The following is a 23,840-nucleotide window of genomic DNA, read 5'->3' on the forward strand; positions in this document are numbered from 1 at the left end:
AATGTCTTTCCCTTCTCCTGCCGTCTTCTCCCGTGGTCAGGTTGTTGTGGTTGCAGGCCGCGCCGGACGGTCCGCAGCGGCCCGAGCCTAAGGCGAGTCGCAGCCGCTCCCGCAGCCTCCGAGGACGGCCGGCTCCGCTGATGGTAAGTCCGATCCGCGGGCTCTGCGAACCAGAGCCCTGGAGGCCGCCAGCTCCAGGAGTTGGGCCGCAGCAGGAACGGAGACAACACCCAGAAAACAAAGGTCGGGTCTCCGTTCGGAAGGGACACCTATTTACAATTTTACAGTTCCCCCCCTCCCCCCCACATACACACATAGTACACAAACACAAAAACACGACATCACAACTACAATTAAGACAAAAAAACAACAAAAACACAAAGACAAATGGACCGCAGGTAAGCCGCAGCTGCTATGGCAGCGCCGCCATATCAGATAGGGAATCCAACCTCTTTGGCTGGTGGGACCATGTCAATCCCAATATTTGCTTAGTCAGGCCTCCTGCTTGTTTAGCACATTCTGTCAATCATTTATCACGTTTTTTGAAGAATATTCCTAGACATTTTTAGCTAATGAAAATCTATTGCACAATTTCAACAAAATGTATAGTTTTTGCATCCAGTCTTTTAAGACATGAGAAAATCATATTGCCACCACACTTTCTGATTTCACTTTTTAATGAGGAGATCAAAATTGTTCCCCATTTCACCTGTAATCAGTCTCACATTTATCCAAAGGCCCCAAAAATCGTGAATCATCTAAATCTGCCCAGCAGGTCTATCTTCGGTTTAAACCAACATCCACAGTTCCTTTTGACCCAGCTGGGATTTTGTTGGACTTTCCTTCCAAACTGGTATTTAAGGATCATCATTGCTTGCCATTTGAATAATGGGAAAAGGCAGGAGGCAAGGGGGGCTGGGGGCAGCTATAGGGTGGCAGTGGAGGCAACAGTGCCATGCTTACCAACAGGTTTCTGAGGAAGAAATTGCCAAGCATCACACTCTCACAGAACAGAAGAGTTGCCTCGTGGGAATTAGTTCCTGCTTGGAGAAAAACCCACCAGAGGATTTCATAACATGAATTGCTTTGCCAGTACTGATAAAAAAAAAAATCAATCCCCACCCTCAAATTGGAAAGAGAAAATAATTTCTCAAGTTAGTTTGTTGATGCTCTCCGACTTGCAAAAAGACAGACCAGAAATAATGAAGAAATTCAAATCCCTCTGTCAGAAACATGCTCCCTCTTGTCAATTGCAATTACCCAGAACTCACTGCCAATATAAAGATTTGGTGGATATTTCATTTGAGGGAAATGTACAAAGCAAAGCAATACTGTAGATAGACATAAAACGCTGGAGTAACTCAGCGGGTCAGGCAGCATCTCTGGAGAGAAGGAATGGGTGACGTTTCAGGTTCAGTCCCTTCTTCAGACTGAGATTCAGCAGAGAGGGGAACTGGAGATTTGGAAGGGTACAAAGAGGTGTGAAAACAACAGATCAAAGCAGACAATGCTCAAGGAAACATAGAATGGTTCACTGTTGGCTGAGGGGAAGGTGACAGCGAGGCATGCAAACAGTAAAATTAATCAGGACAGTGAAACTAGTCGGAGACTAGCTCATTCCTACAGACAACACAATACTGTTTTGTGCTGTGGTTTCGAAACCCAGGCCATGCCAGATAGCAAAGTAAAAAATGGTCATGGTAAATGTTCATGTTTCCTCAGGACACAGCAGAGCCACTTAGACCAGTACAGTTATGCCAGCTATGAACCAATTCCAATAATCCCATTACCCTACAATCTACTTCCTTACTCATTTCCAATAACTGTCCTTGATTCTCCTTCCAGCTAGTTACCAATTCTAGAGTTAACATACAGTAGCCAATTAAATCACCACCAGCAGAATGGGCTTGGGAGGAAAGGCGGGTGAATAGCTTTTAAAATGCCTATTAAATCAGTTTTAAATTTTATTTTTATGACCACCTTGTAAAATATCAGAAAAATACTTCAAGAAAAATTGTATGCATTCAGATTTTTCTAATTTGAATTCAGATTCGACTAGGCTTGTATACACTGGAATTTAGAAGGATGAGAGGGGATCTTATCGAAACGTGTAAGATTATTAAGGGGTTGGACACGTTAGAGGCAGGAAACATGTTCCCAATGTTGGGGGAGTCCAGAACAAGGGGCCACAGTTTAAGAATAAGGGGTAGGCCATTTAGAACTGAGATGAGGAAAAACTTTTTCAGTCAGAGAGTTGTGAATCTGTGGAATTCTCTGCCTCAGAAGGCAGTGGAGGCCAATTCTCTGAATGCATTCAAGAGAGAGCTAGATAGAGCTCTTAAGGATAGCGGAGTCAAGGGGTATGGGGAGAAAGCAGGAACAGGGTACTGATTGAGAATGATCAGCCATGATCACATTGAATGGCGGTGCTGGCTCGAAGGGCCGAATGGCCTCCTCCTGCACCTATTGTCTATTGTCTATTTTCAAATAAAATATATGCAAATAGGATAAATCAGTCCATTGGATATATTTAATAGTTTATTTTTCATAATCTCAATAATTGTGCATTTCAATATTTTTGAGTTTGCATTCATGATAACAGGAGACTGAAAACAAACCAGACAGATGTCCCAATACCAATCCCACGAGTACTGATGTTGTTACTATCAAATTAGTCTCTATATTCATGCATTTTCTTCCCGGGGTAATTAATCTTCAAACAAAGTAGATGAACAGATCTTAATATATTATAAAAATAGGATAAATGCATTGTGTGTGCAATCAGATAACATTAAATATTTCTAGAGTACAGCCCTGCACACTGCCATAGGCAAGAAGAAACAGCTGCTTAATTAGTGTCAAGATTATTGTACATGTGCAACATGCTGTCATGAGTAATGGCCCATGCGAGAATAATAGCAAACTCAAAACCTATTACCACTTCCAAAGTGGCATAAAAAGCTTACCTCCTGCTTGTCCTCACAATGTTCTCAAGCTTTCATTTGAGTGTTAATGCTACTTTTTCTCCCAATTACTTGTTTTTCAGCATGCCTAGTGAGGGAGGAAGAAAATAACATCTTTAAAAAATGAGCAAATTGAAGATATATTACATCGCATTAAGATAGACACTAAAAGCTGGAGTAACTCAGCGGGACAGGCAGCATCTATGGAGAGAAGAAATGGGTGACGTTTCGGGTCGAGACTCTTCTTCAATTGTACAAGGCCTGAAATTTCTGGAGCTAACAAGCTAACCAGCTTCCGGAATTTCTTCCTATACATCTCATTAAGGAATGAATAAATGGGCTTCAAAATATACGTACAGACTTTCTGTTACCACGTTTCTTTTTCTGCACTTGTTTTTGTTTTACATAGTTTCTTCCCAAATTTAAGAGATTCGATCTGTGTTCAAAATTCAGGTTGCATTGATGTGCAGCAAAGAATCAAATATCCAGAAGTATAATGGAAAACAGAGTGAAAGTCAAAAACTGTTCATTCCAATATCCTGGCCCTGGTTCTGACAGAAAGTTGGGGGTGAGTGTTAGTGAACACAAGCAGCTGGGACAGCCAATGGAATAATTTTTGTCTACTTGGATCTGAAGGAATATTTCATAGATATATCGAAGGCAAGATGTGTAGGAAGGAACTGCAGATGCTAGGCACAAAATGCTGGAGTAACTCAGCGGGCTAGGCAGCATCTCTGGAGAGAATAGGTGACGTTTTGGGTTGAGACCCTTCTTCAGACTGATGTCAGGGGAAAGGGAAATGAGAGATATAGACAGTGAAGTGGAGAGATATAGAACAAAAGTAACAATGATATAGGAAACAGGCCATTGTTAGCTGTTTGCTAGGTGAGAAGGAGAAGCTGGTGCGACTCGAGAGGGGGAGGGATGGGGAGAGGGAATACAGGGGAACAAAGGCAAGACATTACTTCAACCTACTAATCATGCTCATTAAATTGTACAAGGCAGAAATTAATATTTTTTCCCTTCCTCATATGCAAATATAAATCTGCCGATGTTTAAATTAATTCGGCAATAATTCCAGAAATCACTGCATGAAATCCCACTTGGTGTGTGGTCACTTTCACAGTTCCAAGCTGCCTTTTCAAAGGTTCAAGAATCAAATTAACCCTGCTGGCATGTTTGCTCCCTCTTCTCTCTCCAGCTTTGTTAAGGTAGTGACGTGCAGATAAGTGAAACCAATGGGGAGATGGCATATACTGGACAGGCAAAGCAAATGTTATACTGCCCTAGGTGAGAGTGAGAAGAGATTAACTTGCTTGGCATCCGAGAATACTCGCCATCTAGGGTAGCAGTCCATGGCAGCTGCAATAAGCCAACCAGAGGCAAGACCATGTTATAGAGTCACAGATTCATACAGTGTGGAAACAGGCCCTTCGGCCCAATATGCCCACACCAACCAACATGTCCCATCTATACTAGTCCCACTTGCCTGCCTTTGGCCCATATCCATCTAAACATATCCTATCCATGTACCTGTCTAATTGCTTCTTAAATGTGGCGATAGTCCTTGCCTCAACTACCTCCTCCAGCAGCTTGATCCATACACCCACCACCCGTTGCGTGAAAAAGTTACCCCTCAGATTCCTATAAAATCTTTCCCCCTTCACCTTAAACCTCTGCCCATTGTTTCTTGATTTCCCCACTCTGGGCAAGAGACTCTGAGTCCACCCGATCTATTCCTCTCATGATTTTATACTCTATAAGATCACTCCTCATCCTCCTGTGTTCCTTGGAATAGCGTCTCAGCCTGCTCAACAATGTTGTATAACATTCTACAAGGAGGTCCACTGTAGCTGCCCAGTTACATGTTGAACATTGAATATCTTCCTCTTTTAACCCTGGAATAAATAAGGTTTTATTAGAGGCCACCACTATATATAGAGTGTTTAATTGCAAATCAGGTGTCCCCAAATTACCCAGCAAACATGGAATCATAGAAGTGAACAGCACAGAAATGGTTCCTCGCCCATGCTGACTGTGATGCACATCTACACTAATTCCATGTGTCTATATTAGACCTGTGTTCCTCTATGTCTTCCCTATCCAAGTACCTGTTCAAATGCCTTTTAAGCATTGTAATTCTATCTGCCTCTACCACTTCACCTGGCAGCTATTTCCAGGCATTCACCACAGTGTGTGAGAAAAATGTACTCCTCAGACCTTCTTTAAATTTCTCCCTTCTCATCTTCAACCTGTGCCCTTTGGTTCTAGTCTCCCCTGGCCACAAAAAAAGAATCTTGACTGTCTCTGCCCTTAAAGATTTTATAAACCTCCACAAGGTCTTGCCTCAGTTACCTACGTTCCAGTGAGAATACAGAGATTGGGTAGGCTGGGTGTATCCAGGGTTAAAAGAGGAAGTTATTCAATGTTCTCTCTATAATAAAGAATAATCCCCAAACACCTGTTCGACATCCACGTGAGTCTCTTGTGCAACCTCTGTTACCACATCCTTCCTGAAACATGGCAACAAGCACAGTTCACAATACTCTTAGTGCTGTCTAACCATTACAACAGGACATCCCAACTCTTATACAATACCACCCCATCCACTTGTGTTACCACCTTCAATGAACAATGGACTTGCACCCCAAGGTCTCCTTGTACATCATTGTTCCTCAAGTCCCTGCCATTTATTCTTTGTGTCCTGCGAAAATGTGACATTCCAAAGTGTATTACCTCACTGCTATTTTGATTAATTTCCATCTGCTACCTCAGCTCCCAGCTTTCCATCTCATCTTTGTCCTGCTGCACCCTTAAGCAACCTTCTTCATTATCTTTGACTCCGTCAATTTTTGAACCATCTGCAAACTTACTAATAATACACCCTTCATTTTCATCCAAGTCATATGTATATATATATATATATATATATATATATATATATGTTAGAAACAAAGTTCCCAGCACTGATCTCTGATATACCACTTGAAGATGTCCAGTCAGAAAAGCAGCCATCCACCCATCTGCCCCCATCACATCTCCAACAGTAGTTGTCCACAACTAAAACACAGCAAGATGTGGGACAAAGACTCCAACGTTCAGGCAGATGTTGCCAGCTGTCCTCTTAACTATTTCTGTATTTTAAACGTTGGTCTAGCACCTTCAGGAAATCAAAATGTGATGACTGATTATGCAGAAATGAACCTCCCGCGTAAAGGTTGTAATATATTATAAACCGATACAATGCAATCTCTGCCATTAATAGTTGTTAATTAAACTGTTTGTTTAATTAAGTCATGCCTGCTTGCTTTGGCTAGGATCTTTAGTTTTGAGATACAACATGAAAACAGGCCCTTCAGCCCAATGAGACCATGCCAACCATCACCTGTTCAAACTAGTTCTATGTTATCCCTATAGAAGCCAATTAATCTACAAACCCGCACGGCTTTGGGATGTGGGAGGAAACCTGGAAGAAACCTACATCATGCAAACTCCACACGGACAGCATCCAAAGTCAGGATTGAACCCAGATCTCTAGCGCTGTGAGGCATCAGTTCAACCAGCCTCTGTGCCACCCTTAAATCTACTGGGCACTGAGTTAGAAACAACATACACCAATCTTTCTCTTTTTATGACAGAAGGGAAAATTGACTCTGGAATGTCAGAATAGCGAGCCTGCATTTTAAAATCAGATGTCATTCAGTGACTGTTGCTACCCTGCTGTGGCAAGCACAGGGTCAAACTTTGTTTAAAGCTTCATTGCGTCTAATGTTGAGACAATATTTGGCAAAGTGCTGCAGACTGAAGAAGGGTCAGAAATAGGGTCCCGATCTGAAATGTCAACTGAAATGTGCTCCAGATATGTTGCCTGACCCAATAACTTACTCCAGCACTTTGTGTCTTTTTTTGTAAACCAGCATCTGCAGTTCTTTGTTTCGTAATGTCTCAACATTCTTTGACAAGCATACTTGAAAATACCTTGAAGTTTCCAGATAGAGATGGCTCTTTGCTGGTGTTTGCTTTCCACATCAACAAAGGTGCCAGTCACATTTATACATTTTGTTCCTGTATCCTTTGACTTCAACCATCAAATCAATTCAATCTTGAATTTTGACAGCTGATGTTTTTAACTATGAACCATGAGCATTAGTACCCTACATGCTTACCTAACATACACATTCTATGAAATTGAACCAAATACTTTGCTCATCGAGCTTCCATGTTCAAACACTATCCAACAGAAACTTCAGTTCACTACTTTTGTGCTCCCTAATCTTTTGCTGCTGCTACCTCTTCCAGTTGAGTCATATTTGATCATCTAAGATGAGCCGACCTCCAACCCCTCAAAAAAACAAGTTGGTGTCTTCCCATCATATAACTGAAAGTCCCAAGTGTAAAAAATTAATTACTTGCATCCTAGATCAGATTTTGGCACCTCTGATGTATTGGGAATGACTGCCAAAAATGAATTAAGTGTGAAACTCTTTGCAGTTTCAGGGACTTCAAATCAGCTCAGTGGTGTAGGTTGCTTCCACTTGAACCATTTTTGTGCCTAGTTCATACAACCATTCTTCCCAACATGACGACAAAAGGACACAAAGCGCTGGAGTAACTCAGCAGGTCAGGCAGCATCTCTGGAGAACATGGATAGGTGACGTTTCAGAGTGCTGGAGTAACTCAGCAGGTCAGGCAGCATCTCTGGAGAACATGGATGGGTGACTTTTTGGGTCGAGACCACTCCACAACGTTAAAGCAGGAGCAATCCTATTTAAAATAAAGATTATTTAATCCTGCAGCACTGGTGGAAGCCATTCAATCCACTGTGCCTAATTATTTCATAAAATCTACACTTGGAAAAGCAGGACTGTTTATGGGAAGCCAGCATAGCATTGTTTGTAGGAAATTCTATCTCACTAATTTGAGTGGAATTTTTGAAAGGGTAACTAAACATGTTGATGAGGAGAGTGTTTTAAATGTTGTCTGCGTGGACTTTAGTGAGGCCCATGACAAGATCTCACCTGGTAGGCTGGTCCAAATGGTCATGGGATCCAGGGCAAGCAGATCCAAAATTGGCCGAGTTATAGAGAGCAGAGGGTGCTGGTGGTGGATTGTTTTTTTGATTGGTGTACATTATGTGTGAGTAGTGACACCTTGATGTAATTTAATGCCTTGGATGTGAATGCAGGAGATATGTTTAGCAAGTTTGCAAACAATATGAAAATGAGTGGTTTCATAGTGAGGAGGGATGATGAAGCATGTGGCTATGACTCCTTTGGCTTATCACTTATGGCTCCATCGACTCCTTTAAGTCCAGGCTCAAAACCTATTTCGCCCTCTGAGGCCCTCTGAGGGGGCGCTGTGAACTGTTTATGTATGTGCTGTTACGTTTGTGTGCCATTGTATGTTCGTTTCTTAGTACCTGAACTGATGTACAGCACTTTGGTCAATGTGCGATGTTTTTAAATGCGCTATACAAATAAAATTGACTTGACTTGACTATGATATGGATCAGCTGAAAAGTTGGCTGAGCAAAGGTAAATGGGATTTAATCCTGACATGTGTGAGATGATACATTTAGGTGGGCAAACAAGGATAGGATTACATAGCAAATGGTAGGCTCTACCCAAGGGGAAGCATTGATGAACAAAAGAAGCTTGGGATACACAAATTACTGAAAGTGCAGTATTATGCAAGAACAGCTTGGTCTATATGCTTCGTGGCTGTTGGGTTGCATTTTTGGTTTGGTTTGTTCTGCTTTGTTTTGTTTTATTTTGGCACTTTTGGAATAAAATCTAAAAATTTCATAACAGCTGCACTGGTTTGGCCAGCCAGAGAGAAGATAAGAGTCATAGGGTCATAGAGCGATACCGTGTGGCAACAGGCCCTTCGGCCCAACTTGCCCACACCTGCCTACAATGTCCCAGCTACACTAGTATAAAAAAATAACTGCAGATGCTGGTAAAAATCGAAGGTATTTATTCACAAAGTGCTGGAGTAGCTCAGCAGGTCGGGCAGCATCTCGGGAGAGAATGGATGATGTTTCGGGTCGAGACCCTTCTTCAGACTGATGTCAGGGGGGGGCGGGACAAAGGAAGGATATAGGTGGAGACAGGAAGATAGAGGGAGATCTGGGAAGGAGGGGAAGAGAGGGACAGAGGAACTATCTAAAGTTGGAGAAGTCGATGTTTACACCAAGGGGCTGCAAACTGCCCAGGCGAAATATGAGGTGCTGTTCCTCCAATTTCCGGTGGGCCTCACTATGGCACTGGAGGAGGCCCATGACAGAAAGGTCAGACTGGGAATGGGAGGGGGAGTTGAAGTGCTCAGCCACCGGGAGTTCAGTTTGGTTAATGCGGACCGAGCGCACGTGTTCAGCGAAGCGATCGCAGAGCCTGCGCTTGGTTTCGCCGATGTAAATAAGTTGGCATCTAGAGCAGCGGATGCAATAGATGAGGTTGGAGGAGGTGCAGGTGAACCTTTGTCTCACCTGGAAAGACTGTTTGGGTCCTTGGATGGAGTTGAGGGGGGAGGTAAAGGGACAGGTGTTGCATCTCGTGCGGTTGCAAGGGAAAGTGCCCGGGGTTGGGGTAGCTTGGGTAGGAAGGGACGAGTGCACCAGGGACCCAGCTACACTAGTCCCACTTGCCTGCACTTGGACCATATCCCTCCAAACCTGTCCTATCCCATGTACCTGTCTATTTCTTAAACAATGGGATAGTCCCAGCATCAACTACCTTCTCTGGCAGCTTGTTCCATACACCCACCACCCTTTGTGTGAAAAGGTTATCCCTCGGATTCCTATTAAATCATTTCCCCTTCACCTTGAACCTATGTCCTCTGCTCCTCGATTCCCCTACTTTGGGCAAAAGACTACCCAATCAATTCCTCTCATGATTTTGTAAACCTCTATAAGCTGCTGGACTTAACATCGCCCGGTGCGGCTTGGCCGCGGGGCCTTCCATCGCCCGGTGCGGCTCGGCCGCTGGGCTTAACAGTGCCCGGTGCGGCTTGGCCGCGGGGCCTTCCATCGCCCGGTGCGGCTCGGCCGCGGGACCTAACATCGCCCGGCGCGGCTCGGCCGCGGGACTTAGCTGCGCACGGCTCGGCCGCGGGGCCTTCCATCGCCCGGCTCGGCCGCGGGAATTTTCAGCGCCCGGTGTGACTCGGCCGGGGACGAGCTGTCTGTCCGTGGGCGTGGGGAAGAGAGTGGAAGTTTTGTTGCCTCCATCACAGTGAGGGGGTGTTTGGAGTCACTGTGATGGACGTTTGTGTTGGGGTCATGTGTCTTGTGTTCTTTTTTTTTGTGTGACTGCTATGTAGTTTCGTTCGGTACCTTGGTACCGAATGACAAATAAAGCTCTGTTGAACTGTTGAAGATCTCCCCTCTTCCTCCTGCACCCCATGGAATAGAGACCCAACCTACTCAACCTCTCCCTCTAGCTCACACCCTCTAGTCCTGGCAACATCCTCGTAAATCTTTTTTAAACCCTTTCAAGCTTGACAATATCTTTCCTATAACATGCTGCCCAGAACTGAACACAATATTGTAAATGCGGTCTCACCAACATCTTATACAACTGTAACATGACCTCCCAACTTCTATGCTCCATACTCTGACTGATGAAGGCCAAAGTGCCAAAAGCCTTTTTGACCACCTTAACTATCTGCAACTCGACCTTCAAGGTACCATGCACCTGTACTCCTAGATCCCTCTGCTCTACAACACTACCCAGAGGCCTACTATTTACTGCGTACGTCCTGCCCTTGTTCGACGTCCAAAAACGCAACACCTCACACTTCTCTGTATTAAATTCCATCAACCATTCCTCCGCCCACCTGGCCAATCGATCCAGATCCTGCTGCAATCGTTCACAACCATCTTCACTATCTGCAAAACCACTAGCTTTTGCCAAGAATCAACATCAAGAATCAACTTATACTGACTTAACATCTTTGCATTTAGAATCAATGATCGCACATACTACCAATCTCAATCTCATAAGGCATCAATATCCCAATGTTAGCAGGTCAATTGCTCCAGTGTAGACAATGAAATCAAATGAATCTTAATCTAACTTAGAAAAAAACATTTCTGGCATTCCAGAGGAATTCTTAGCACCTTCAATGCCAGATTAGGAAGATTCCAACTGGCAAGGAACGAATGGGGATGGAGGCGTACTCCTCCAGAGCACATGCCGAGAACAATGTAGATGACATCGAGAGATGGAGTGACTCAGCACGTCAGGCAGCATCTCTGGGGAAAAGGAATAGGTGACGTTTCTGGTCAAGACCCTTTTTCAGACTTGACCTGAATCCTATTTTCCAGAGATGCTGCCTGACTCGCTGAGTTACTCCAGCATTTTGTATCTATCTTTGAGGTAAACCAGCCTCTGCACTTCCTTTCTCAACAATGCAGATGACATGTTCAGAACAAATCTGATCCAGTTAATTCTTGCCTAGTCCATCTGTCATCAGCAAAGTTGTGCAAGATAACACCATTATTAAGCAGCATTTATGTACTGATCCAGTTGGGGTTTTGCTAGGCCCACGCTGCGACACAAGGTCACAAGTGATAGGAGCAGAGTTAGGCCATTCGGCCCATCAATTCTGCTCCATCATTCAATTATGGCTGATCTATCTCTCCCTCCTAACCCCATTCTCCTGCCTTCTCCCCATAACCCCTGACACCCATACTAATCAAGAATCTATCTATCTCTGCCTTAGGAATATCCATTGACTTGGCCTCCACAGTCTTCTGTGACAATGAATTCCACAGATTCATCATCCTCTGACTAAAGAAATTCCTCCGCATCTCCTTCCTAAAGGAACATCCTTTAATTCTGAGGCTATGACCTCTGGTCCTAGACTCTCCCACTAGTGGAAACATCCTCTCCACATCCACTCTATCCAAGCCCTTCACTATTCGGTAAGTTTCAATGAGGTTTCACCCTCATCCTTCTAAACTCCAGCGAGTACAGGCCCAGTGCCATCAAATGCTCATCATTTGTATCAAACAGAATTATTTTCCTTAACATCTGAGCAGCATTGACATATCATGCCTTCAATGAATCCCTGGAAAAAGTAAATTCACAAGTTATAGTAGAATTAGGCCATTTGGCCCATCGAGTCTACTCCGCCATTCAAACATGGCTGATCTCTGCCTCCTAATTCCATTTTCTTGCCTTCTCCCCATAACCCTTGACACACGAGCTAATCAAGAATTTGTCTATCTCAATGATCGATCACCAGAGGAAAACCTCACACAAAGGAATATGGTGGTGGTTGGAAGTCAGTCATCTCAGGAAGTGTCTTTGAGGGTCGTGTTCTAGGCACAAATATTTTCAGCCATTTCATCAATGATGTTCCTTCCATCACAGTGCCAGAATAGCAATTTTTCATAATGGTTACACAAGTCTATGTCAATTTATAAAGCAATGTTTCTCTGAAGAAGGTCCCCGAACCAGAATGTTGTCAATTTCCTTCAACAGATGCTACTTGACCTAGTTTTACCAGCAGTTTGTCTTTGCTCATATTTCCTGGAACCTTTTCTCCTCACATTGCCATCAACTCTCCAGATTCAACCCCACACCGAGTAATTTAAATTATCCAATTAACCTGGCAAATGACAGCCCTTTGGGACATGGGAGGAAACTGAATTATCCAGAGGAAACCCAATCAGTCAGAAAAGAACATGCAAACTCCACAGAGAGAGTAGCAAAGGGCAGGATCAACCCGAGTCACAGGAGCTGAGAGACAGCACGCTCCACTCTCTGTGCTACTGTGCTGCCTCTTGCAATTCCTCCAAACCGAGGAGACGAGGAAGCTCATTAAACAAGTGAAAACCCGAGGTCAAAGGGAGCTGCTTGAATTCTTGAAATCATCCTCAGGTACGCAAACGGATAAGGGCACGCCTTCGTAATATTATATTAAGATTTTGGAATATTGAAGAAATAACAGATGATCTCAAGAGCTTTGATCTGTAGCAGTCTTCAAGGCTGGTCTGAAGAAGGGTCTCGACCCGAAACGTCACCCATTCCTTCTCTCTCGAGATGTTCCCTGACCCGCTGAGTTACTCCAGCATTTTGTGTCTATCTTCAAGGCTGGCGATACATTTAGCTGGGAAAATGACCTTGTTGTACGTCACAGGAAAAAATATTGTGCAAACTCTTCCAAATGGATTTTTTTAGGACACGGTTATCAGTGGCAAGGCCAGTATTTTTTTATTGACACAAGACTCCCTGGTTTCTCAACACTACCTGCCCTTACACCCATTCAGTGTAATTCAGCGGGTCAGGCAGCCTCTCTGGAGAATATCGAAAAGTGAGGTTTTAGGCTGGGACCCTTCTTCAGAGTCTAACATGATAAAACTGAAAGTTATGTGAAAGCCAGTCACTATTTGAAAGACTTACGTTAATTTTAGCTACGAAGGGATCCCATAAATTATCATAATGGGTTAAGTATAAAACTCTCTCCTTTGAGATGCTGGACATTAGTTACCTTATAGTTTTTATTTCAAGCATTCACCTGTAAGTCATTTTTATCTCTTTTGTGCAGAGGTCCTAAAAAATATTATTTGCCAGATTAATAGACAATAGACAATAGACAATAGGTGCAGGAGTAGGCCATTCAGCCCTTCGAGCCAGCACCGCCATTCAATGCGATCATGGCTGATCACTCTCAATCAGTACCCCGTTCCTGCCTTCTCCCCATACCCCCTCACTCCGCTATCCTTAAGAGCTCTATCCAGCTCTCTCTTGAAAGCATCCAACGAACTGGCCTCCACTGCCTTCTGAGGCAGAGAATTCCACACCTTCACCACCCTCTGACTGAAAAAGTTCTTCCTCATCTCCGTTCTAAATGGCCTACCCCTTATTCTCAAACTGTGGCCCCTTGTTCTGGACTCCCCCAACATTGGGAACATGTTATCTGCCTCTAATGTGTCCAATCCCCTAATTATCTTATATGTTTCAATAAGATCCCCCCTCATCCTTCTAAATTCCAGTGTATACAAGCCCAATCGCTCCAGCCTTTCAACATACGACAGTCCCGCCATTCCGGGAATTAACCTAGTGAACCTACGCTGCACGCCCTCCATAGCAAGAATATCCTTCCTCAAATTTGGAGACCAAAACTGCACACAGTACTCCAGGTGCGGTCTCACCAGGGCCCGGTACAACTGTAGAAGGACCTCTTTGCTCCTATACTCAACTCCTCTTGTTACGAAGGCCAACATTCCATTGGCTTTCTTCACTGCCTGCTGAACCTGCATGCTTCCTTTCATTGACTGATGCACTAGGACACCCAGATCTCGTTGAACTCCCCCTCCTCCTAACTTGACACCATTCAGATAATAATCTGCCTTTCTATTCTTACTTCCAAAGTGAATAACCTCACACTTACCTACATTAAACTGCATCTGCCATGTATCCGCCCACTCACACAACCTGTCCAAGTCACCCTGCAGCGTTATTGCATCTTCCTCACAATTCACACTACCCCCCAACTTAGTATCATCTGCAAATTTGCTAATGGTACTTTTAATCCCTTCGTCTAAGTCATTAATGTATATCGTAAATAGCTGGGGTCCCAGCACCGAACCTTGCGGTACCCCACTGGTCACTGCCTGCCATTCCGAAAGGGACCCATTTATCCCCACTCTTTGCTTTCTGTCTGTCAACCAATTTTCTATCCATGTCAGTACCCTACCCCCAATACCATGTGCCCTAATTTTGCCCACTAATCTCCTATGTGGGACCTTGTCGAAGGCTTTCTGAAAGTCGAGGTACACCACATCCACTGACTCTCCCTTGTCAATTTTCCTAGTTACATCCTCAAAAAATTCCAGTAGATTTGTCAAGCATGATTTCCCCTTCGTAAATCCATGCTGACTCGGAATGATCCCGTTACTGCTATCCAAATGCTCAGCAATTTCGTCTTTTATAATTGACTCCAGCATCTTCCCCACCACTGATGTCAGACTAACTGGTCTATAATTACCCGTTTTCTCTCTCCCTCCTTTCTTAAAAAGTGGGATAACATTTGCTATCCTCCAATCCACAGGAACTGATCCTGAATCTATAGAACATTGAAAAATGATCTCCAATGCTTCCACTATTTCTAGAGCCACCTCCTTAAGTACTCTGGGATGCAGACCATCAGGCCCTGGGGATTTATCAGCCTTCAGTCCCATCAGTCTACCCAAAACCATTTCCTGCCTAATGTGGATTTCCTTCAGTTCCTCCATCACCCTAGGTTCTCCGGCCCCTAGAACATTTGGGAGATTGTGTGTATCTTCCTCAGTGAAGACAGATCCAAAGTAACGGTTTAACTCGTCTGCCATTTCTTTGTTCCCCATAATAAATTCCCCTGCTTCTGTCTTCAAGGGACCCACATTTGCCTTGACTATTTTTTTCCTCTTCACGTACCTAAAAAAACTTTTGCTATCCTCCTTTATATTATTGGCTAGTTTACCCTCGTACCTCATCTTTTCTCCCCGTATTGCCTTTCAAATAAGTACCATCACTTAGTTTACAACTGGGTCTATAAACAAAATGCTCTTCCATGACCGAGATGGTTTACATTAGTTTAGTTTGGAGATACAGCGCGCAAACAGGCCCTTCGGCCCACCGGGTCCGCGCCAACCAGCGATCCCCTACACACTGATAGCCTGCTCTCAAATTAAAACACTACCAGAAATCAATTGACTACCCATCCAAACATACACTGGTACCATCCCCCAGAGTCTGAAGAAGAGACCCGATCTGAAACATCACCTGACTATGTTCTCCAGAGATGCTGCTTGACCCGCTGAGTTACTCCAGCACTCTTTTTATGTAAACCAGCTTTGCAGTTCCTTTTATCGCCAGTATTTTTATTGGCTTGCCATCATCTTCGACTGCCACAATCTTTCTGAAAAAGGTTTTCTCCTATTGCAGTTAGGTAAGTGCAAACTCCTGGTTTAGATCCGGTGATGAAGGAATTTGATAAGTGCTTCAAGCTCCCCATGCACACTTCATGCTGCCTCAGCAAGGCTACCAGCACATCCAAGGACCAGTCTCACCCCTCCCCTCTCCCATCAGGCAAGAGGTACAAACGTTTGAAAACGCATACCTGCAGATTCAGGGACAGTTTCAGGCAATTGGACATACTTCTCATGAACTAGATTAGGGTCTTACCTCCCATCTACTTCATTGGAGATCTTTGAACCACCTTTAATCAAACTTTATCTTGCACTAAATGTTGCACCCTTTGTCCTTTATCTGTGCACGGTTTGATTGTAATCAGGTACAGTCTTTTCTTTGACTGGATAGCACACAAACAAAAGCTTTTCACTGTACCTTGGCACACGTGACAATAATAAACTAAACTAAAACCAAGTCAGGGCAGTGTGCAATTTGGGCGATATCCTGCAGATGGCAGTGTTCCCATGTACCCGGTGCTCTTGCCCTTGATGGCGGAGGTCACAAGATTGAGAGGTGCTGTCAGGACCATTCTAGCCAAGTATCTGCAATGCACTACTTCAGTGGTGGTGTTATATTCGTTTATGCTTGTGGCATGTATTCCATCATGCTTCTGACTCATGCCTTACAGATGGTAGTTGAACCTAGCAAGGTGCACGGAGGAAGACCTGCGGTGATATCAGGCTATTCAACATTCACAAGGCCAGGGTCCTCCATAACCAAGTCCTAAGCAGCTATTCACCACCCTGACAATTCAGATTCATAGTGGGAACTCTGGAAAACCACTGTACTTTCCATACCTGGAAGGCACTAGGAAGTGTAGGAAGGTACTGCAGATGCCAGATCCATTTCCTATATGGGAGGTGGTCATGATTACATCTAATCTGAGATCTCCTGATATATCTTTCTCTTCCCAGGCATGCACGATGGGATTATAGTTTTGGGACTGACGGTTCCACAGCCAAGGTTTAAAATTTTAGCAGGGGATACAATCTGATTCAGAGGTCTTTTGTTGGGATGCGGCTGCTTTGATTTTTAGACAGTCATCAGTGGCAGTAAGTTGAACTAAATACATTCCCATGGGATCCATTCCCATTCCAGCACACAAGCAAGCCGCAATACAGTCTTGCTGGTCCTGGATTGACTTTAAGAGCCATCCTCCGACACTGAGAAATATTCCATGGCAGTAAAGTGCACCAACAAACAAGGGATTGCCAATGAATGACGGATAAATAGTCCAGACTTTGCATGATTTGAATGGTTGATTTGATTGAATGCATGATTTGGGGTGGCACGGTGGTGCAGCGGTCGTGTTGCTGCCTTACAGCGCCAGAGACCCGGGTTCAATCCTGACTACGGGTGCTGTCTGTATGGAGTTTGTACGTTCTCCCTGTGACAGCGTGGGTTTTCTCCGGGTGCTCCAGTTTCCTCCCACACTCCAAAGATGTTTAATTGGCTCTGGTAAAAAAAAATTGTCCCTCGTGTGTAGGATGGAGTTAGTGTCTGAGGTGATCGCTGTTCAGCGCAGACTCAGTGGGCCGAAGAGCCAGTTTCCACTTTGTATCTCTAAAAGTCTAAAGAAAAATGCTTTTCATGACATTTAGAGATGGTTATCGTGACAGGCTGCAAGGACAATTACCGTTCAGAAACTAAAAATAATGATATTTAGGTGGCTAATCCATCTCTGCACATTCACCACACATAAACTATAATTATAGGAAGGATGTCGACAAAATGGAGAGAGTACAGAGGAGATTTACTAGAATGTTGCCTGGGTTTCAGCACTTAGGCTACAGAGAGAGGTTGAACAGGTTGGGTCTTTATTCTTTGGAGCGTAGAAGGTTGAGGGGGGACTTGATAGAGGTTTTTAAAATTTTGAGAGGGACGGACAGAGTTGACGTGGGTAGGCTTTTCCCTTTGAGAGTGGGGAAGATTCCAACAAGGGGACATAGCTTCAGAATTGAGGGACAAAGGTTTAGGGGTAACATGAGGGGGAACTTCTTTACTCAGAGGGTTGTGGCTGTATGGAATGGGCTTCCGGTGGAAGTGGTGGAGGCTGGCTCGATTTTATTATTTAAGAGTAAATTGGATAGGTATATGGATAGGAGGGGATTGGAGGGTTATGGTCTGAGTGCAGGTAGATGAGACTAGGTCAGGGAGAATGGTCAGCGTGGACTGGTAGGGCCGGACAGGCCTGTTTCCATGCTGTAGTTGTTATATGTTATATGTTATATGTTATAAACATCTAAATAAAGCCATAAAGTCTGAGTGCAGGGCTCGCTATCTGCAGAAGGACAGCCCTGCCACATCAGTGACACACATCAAGCAAAATCAGTCTTTCTTGCCTTCAAGGATCTCTATTTTCAAAATGGTTACACCCACTTAAATGTTGATTTTATTGTGTTTAATTAATTTACACAGAATCTTGGCACAATACTGAATAAATTGCTGTTGTAATGAATGACTGTACTAAATTAACAATAAGGTCGCCATAAAGTATGTTTGGCAGCATTCCAACTGAGTGGATGGAATCATCGGAAGCAATCTTATGAAGGAATTCTAAAAGACCTCTTGATTATCATGTCTAAGGAGATTGTTCTACACCGTGGGACTCCATCTCAATCGACTCAGACGTGGAAAAAAGTCTATCAATAAAAAGTTTATCAAAAAAGTGAAAAATGTTATGTGTAGGAAGGAACTGCAGATGCTGGTTTACACCGAAGATAGACACAAAATGCTGGAATAACTCAGTAGAAAATAGGAATGGGTGACGTTTCGGGTCCGAAGAATAGTCTCGACTCGAAATGTCAACTCCAGAGCTGCTGCCTACTTTCAGCAAAGTTACACCAGCGCTTTGCGTCCATCTTCCATGCAAAATATCATGTTGTACTAGATCAACTGTCCAGATATATATTAAATAAAAAGTTTTTAAAAATTGGTCACACATTCAGGATTCCCATTGGAATGGATCATGAGTTCTTAAATCTGGATTCCATGTATTTGGGTAAATACAATAAGTAAATCTTCTTCAAACTTTTATATTAACACAAAGCACGCTATTACATTTAAATTTTACATCAAATGCAGGTACCTCGCATTTTATTTGTGATTTTTTTAGTGAGTTTTTGAAATAATGCACTTGTTTCTTCAATACCAAAACTCGATTTACCCGCTTGTATTTTTGGAATAAAGCATTCAAATTTATGCTGACCGTGGCGTTACGCATGTGTTTAATTTACATATTTTTTAATTACGCGCCACTTTTCAAGCACGTAAACCGCTTAGTGCCCATATACAAACAGAGAATCAAAGATACCATTGAAAATCCAAATATAACAACACTTTGAATACAGAGTGTTGGCAGTCCACAGAATCTTGGATTGAATATAATTTAATGTACAATGCAAGTCGTGGACATTAATTTAAAGCTTACGACCAACAAATGAATGGATTGGGTAAATTATAAGGGGTTGAAGAGAATGTGATGAAAATAAAGCATGAAGACTACAATAGTTTAGCTACTGAATGCATTCTTGTTGGTTCCAGCATTCACAGGTTAAACCTAATTACCAGCTAAATCTGCAATCTAAATGGTGCTTTGTATTAGAGTCATGTCTTTGCACTTTGTGGAACAGCTTACAACATTGGTCCATATTTATTCAGATATTTAGGCTGAGTTTTCCAATAGAGACACAAGGAACTGCCGATGCTGAAATCTTGTGTAGAATATCATACCTATTTTTCCAATAGGCCTTGATGACACCTAGCAGCTACTGATATGCCCGAATATATCCTTTATTAAAACTGACAACTATTAATCACAAAGAGATCCAGACTGACAAGAACACAGTATGGTTGGTAGAAAACACAGGGCATTTTAAATGTTGAGGCTAAGATGGAGATATCCCAGGTAAACATTTCATCCAACATCCTTAAATGTTAGATAGACACAAAAAGCTGGAGTAACTCAGCGGGTCAGACAGCATCAGACAGATAGAAAAGGAATAAGTGAATTTTCGGGTCGAGACCCTTCTTCACACTAAGAATGAGAGGAAAAGGAAAAGAGAGATATAAACAGTGAAATAGAGAGATATTTAGCAAATGAATTAAATATATGCAAAAAAGTAATGATGATAAAGGAAACAGGTCATTGTTAGCTTGGGGCTTGGTAAAAACGAGTTTCAGACAATGAGTCAACAAGACGACTTTGGAGCAGTTTTGACTTGAAGTGATTGATCCCATTTGCTACTGTGTTTGTACACTCCATGGCTCCTGTATGATTTATAAAATTCACTGATAAAATATCCACACTACACACAATATTGGTGCAATCCAGGAAGGCATCAATATGTGATTCATCAATGTCATTACTCTTGGTTGAGAATCCATCTAAAAAGTCAAAATGTTAGACACAGGCCTAACATCCAACTCATTCCAATCTATTCCAACATACTGTATAATGGATAAAATGACAGTTCACTAAATGCTGTTTTAATGTCCTTTCTTCACATATATCAACCAAATATTTTGAATGGCAGATCGAAGGTTAACTTAGCCTCTGATAACAGATCTAAAGCCAGCAGGCAAATAGTTGCCCATGAAGTAAACCATCAAAAATCACATTAAGGGGAATGTGGTGAAGTGTGTTTGTTTTGTAACATTAAGCATGCTAACTCTTCATCTAATTAAAACTAAACAATTTGCTTACAGGTTTATAGCTGCAGATTACCTGATGGTGTCCAGTTTCTGGCTGCGGAGGTCAAGGAGAAGCACATATTATATTCCAATAAACCTGATTATTGTCGCAGGCTTCTCCATATATTATTACATTTCTCATATAGATTCTGAGCAAGTTCTCTTTTTAATGGTGGATGGCTCTGAACCAAGGAATAATGGCACTAAAAATGAACGCAGTTGATACCAGAAAACTCGCTATAAGTAACAGCAACTAGGCAATGTACTCCTATGGAATGATTTCACAGACAGAGAAAAATAATTACTAATGTGTTATAGATTTAGCACAATCAAATGCAAGCCAATTTTCTAGCTGTATGTCCACAATTAAAAATCCAAAATTGGGATTCCACTTTTAAAAATATCCTGTCAAATTACAACTGCACTGCTATCACCTTTCAAAACAATCTACAAACAATAAGTTAATTTGAACCATTGCACTGAAACATATTTTTGGTAATATTTTAATCTGACAGGTTTTGAACCAGTTTGACGAGCTGCTTTCAGTAAGAGGTTAATGCCGGCGGCAAGATTTTCTAAAATGTATTTCAAAACCAGGAAAGTTTTACAATAATTACGGGTGTAACATTTTGATAATTTGCCAGTGTTCCCTTGAAGCTTCCTTTAAGCTAAACTTTGTTGGACCATCACAAAAATAACTGCAATTTCTTGCTACCATTCAAATAATTTGCATCTAATACCATCAGTACACTCAATGACATCAGCGTTATATCTTTGCTCTCCAGGTAAATGTACTGCACTGTGGATGGCTTGATTGTAATCATTTACAGTCTGTTTTTTTACTAGATAGCAGCAAAACGTCTTTCGATAACATTTGGTAGACGTAGACGTATCTTGGTAGACGTGACAATAATAAACTAAACGCTCAGTGTTATTTGATCAGGCAATTAATTGAATGGTTTTGATAACTCTTATTTTAACTGGCAAGCTTCAACTAATTTGCACCACAGCTCTGCTTCACCAGTCAGATGTGCAAATTGAAATAAACCATCAAATTGTGAGACATCGTGTTGGGTTTCTTCAACCAAACACTGGTTTGGTACTGGGCATTCTCATCATAGCCACATATTTTTTTCTCTGACAAATGTGTGTGTGGAGTGGAGGTGTACAGGCGTTGAGCAAAGACACTGGGCTTCCTATAATAATGGCACAGCGGTAGCGTTGCTGCAATACAGAGCCAGACCCGGTTTCGATCATTACGATGGGTACTGCCTGTACAAAGTTTGTACGTTCTCCCCGTGACTTGCATAGGTTTTATCCGGGTGCTCCGGTTTCCTCCCACACTCCAAAGATGTACAGGTTTGTAGGCTAATTGGCTTGGTAAAATTGTAAATTGTCCCATCTGTGCGTAGGATAGTTGGTGTGCGGGGATCGCTGGTTGGTGTGGACTTGGTGGGCCTAAGGGCCTGTGTCCACAATATATCTCTAAACTAAACACCCAATGACCACATTGAGGAAGCTGGTTTTAACGATTCCCGTAGGCATACCTCACCCACTTGACCTTCAGCAAACTGCTGTGCCAGTTCCTCCATACTGTTTGCCTTTCAGATTATTCATAGACACGTCCTGGAACAAATGCAGAGATTTATCCATGGATAATTGAGAGTCAAAGAAAACTGTAGAACGCTCATCAGATGAAGAAATATATGGCAATTTGTACCTACAGATCCTGGTTGTAACAAGTGCATTTTTTTAAACAAAGGTAACATTATTTGTTCTTTCCAAAAGTAGGCAAGCTAAAATCCTGGGAAGAAACTTATTAGATCAGAATCCTGAAGAGGGGCTCGACCCATTCCTTATATACAGAGATGTTGTCTGCCCCGCTGAGTTACTCCAGCATCTTGTGTCTATCCTCTTATTAGGTAGAATCTTATTAGAGGGGGGGGGGATTTAACAGGAACCTGAGGGGATAACTTTTTCCACATAAAGGGTGGTGGGTATTTGGAACGAACTACCAGAGGCGGTAGTTGAGGCAGGCACTATCGCAACGTTTGAGAAATATTTAGACAGGTACATGGAAAGGACAGGTTTAGAGGGATGTGGGCCAAACACAGGCAGATGGGACTAATGTTGATGGGGCATGTTGGTCGGCGTGAGCAAGTTGCATCCATGCTGTGTGACTCCCTATAACGTGCATTCGTAAGTACCATCCAAACCCTGAAAACATCCCAAACCATTGTCAATATATTAATCCATGGAATATGAGAATTACTGGAGTGGCTAGCATTTATTGACAATCCATAACGCCTCCTGAATTAATTCGCTTCATGGATAATTTGTAACTGTAAACTACATTGAAGTGCAATATCCAAAAACTGTCGATGGGGTTGGACAAGGTTGTAACGAGATAATAACTGCGAAATATCAATTTTAGTGACATGGCCCAAGGATGAAAATTAGCTTGGCTCTTCAGCAACATAATTTAAAACTTTTATCCAGATGGGTCAGGAAGGAAGAAAATGAACGATAGCTCTGTTAGCTTACATAATTTATGACAGAATTTGTAATTTAGCTGCAGAAACGTTCAAATTAAAAACACAATCATGACCAAATGCACAAATGTACGGAGGATGGAAACCTAGTCACAACAATACAAAGATGAAATGAAATGTTAATAGTTTCATTCATTCTGAATAACATCCAGTAATTGGCAGGGTTGCCTAGTCATGACATCATTTTATTAACTCAATCTGGATATAATATATTGAAGCATGTAAATAAATGGGGTAAACTGTAATCCTTGCAGACAAACTTTTATGAACGAAAAATGAAGTTTAATTCAACAGCAGCCATTAAGTGATCGACATCATGCCCAAGGAATGAATCCAAAGGGACAACATTAACATGCCGTTCTTTGAATGACATTTATTTGGAGTCCTTACTTGACTCAAATGCCCATTCCAAATGGTCTGTTTGCACTTTGATATTTTTCCTCAGATTGCACTAGTGATATTTTGCCACTCACCCTAATCTTGGTTTAATTTAAAAACAAATGTGTCGATTTTCTCTTCACTGTGCACATTATCCCTTAGAATCTATAACAGCTCAGAAACTCAAATTTCTACAACCTCAAAATTCAGTTCTCTTATACCTCTAATTCGATATCCTATTCTACTTTTCTACTTTTCATTTATTGCTAATTTATATCCCCTATCCTTATTTT

At 42.4% G+C, this 23,840-nt stretch overlaps 1 protein-coding gene across 6 annotated transcripts in view; it reads right to left on the reverse strand.

Moving 5' to 3' along the window:
- The window catches only part of nr2c1 (nuclear receptor subfamily 2, group C, member 1), a 145,586-nt gene that overhangs the window by 72,294 nt on the left and 49,452 nt on the right, over window positions 1-23,840 (reverse strand). For all 6 annotated transcript variants that reach the window (XM_078420046.1, XM_078420044.1, XM_078420045.1 and 3 more), the window contains one exon: window positions 2,967-3,051. The gene's annotated coding sequence lies outside the window, so the exon portion shown is untranslated. The remainder of the gene's footprint in view (window positions 1-2,966; window positions 3,052-23,840) is intronic.

This window comes from Rhinoraja longicauda, chromosome 23 (genome assembly GCF_053455715.1).
Source record: "Rhinoraja longicauda isolate Sanriku21f chromosome 23, sRhiLon1.1, whole genome shotgun sequence".
Classification (NCBI taxonomy): Eukaryota; Metazoa; Chordata; class Chondrichthyes; order Rajiformes; family Arhynchobatidae; genus Rhinoraja; species Rhinoraja longicauda.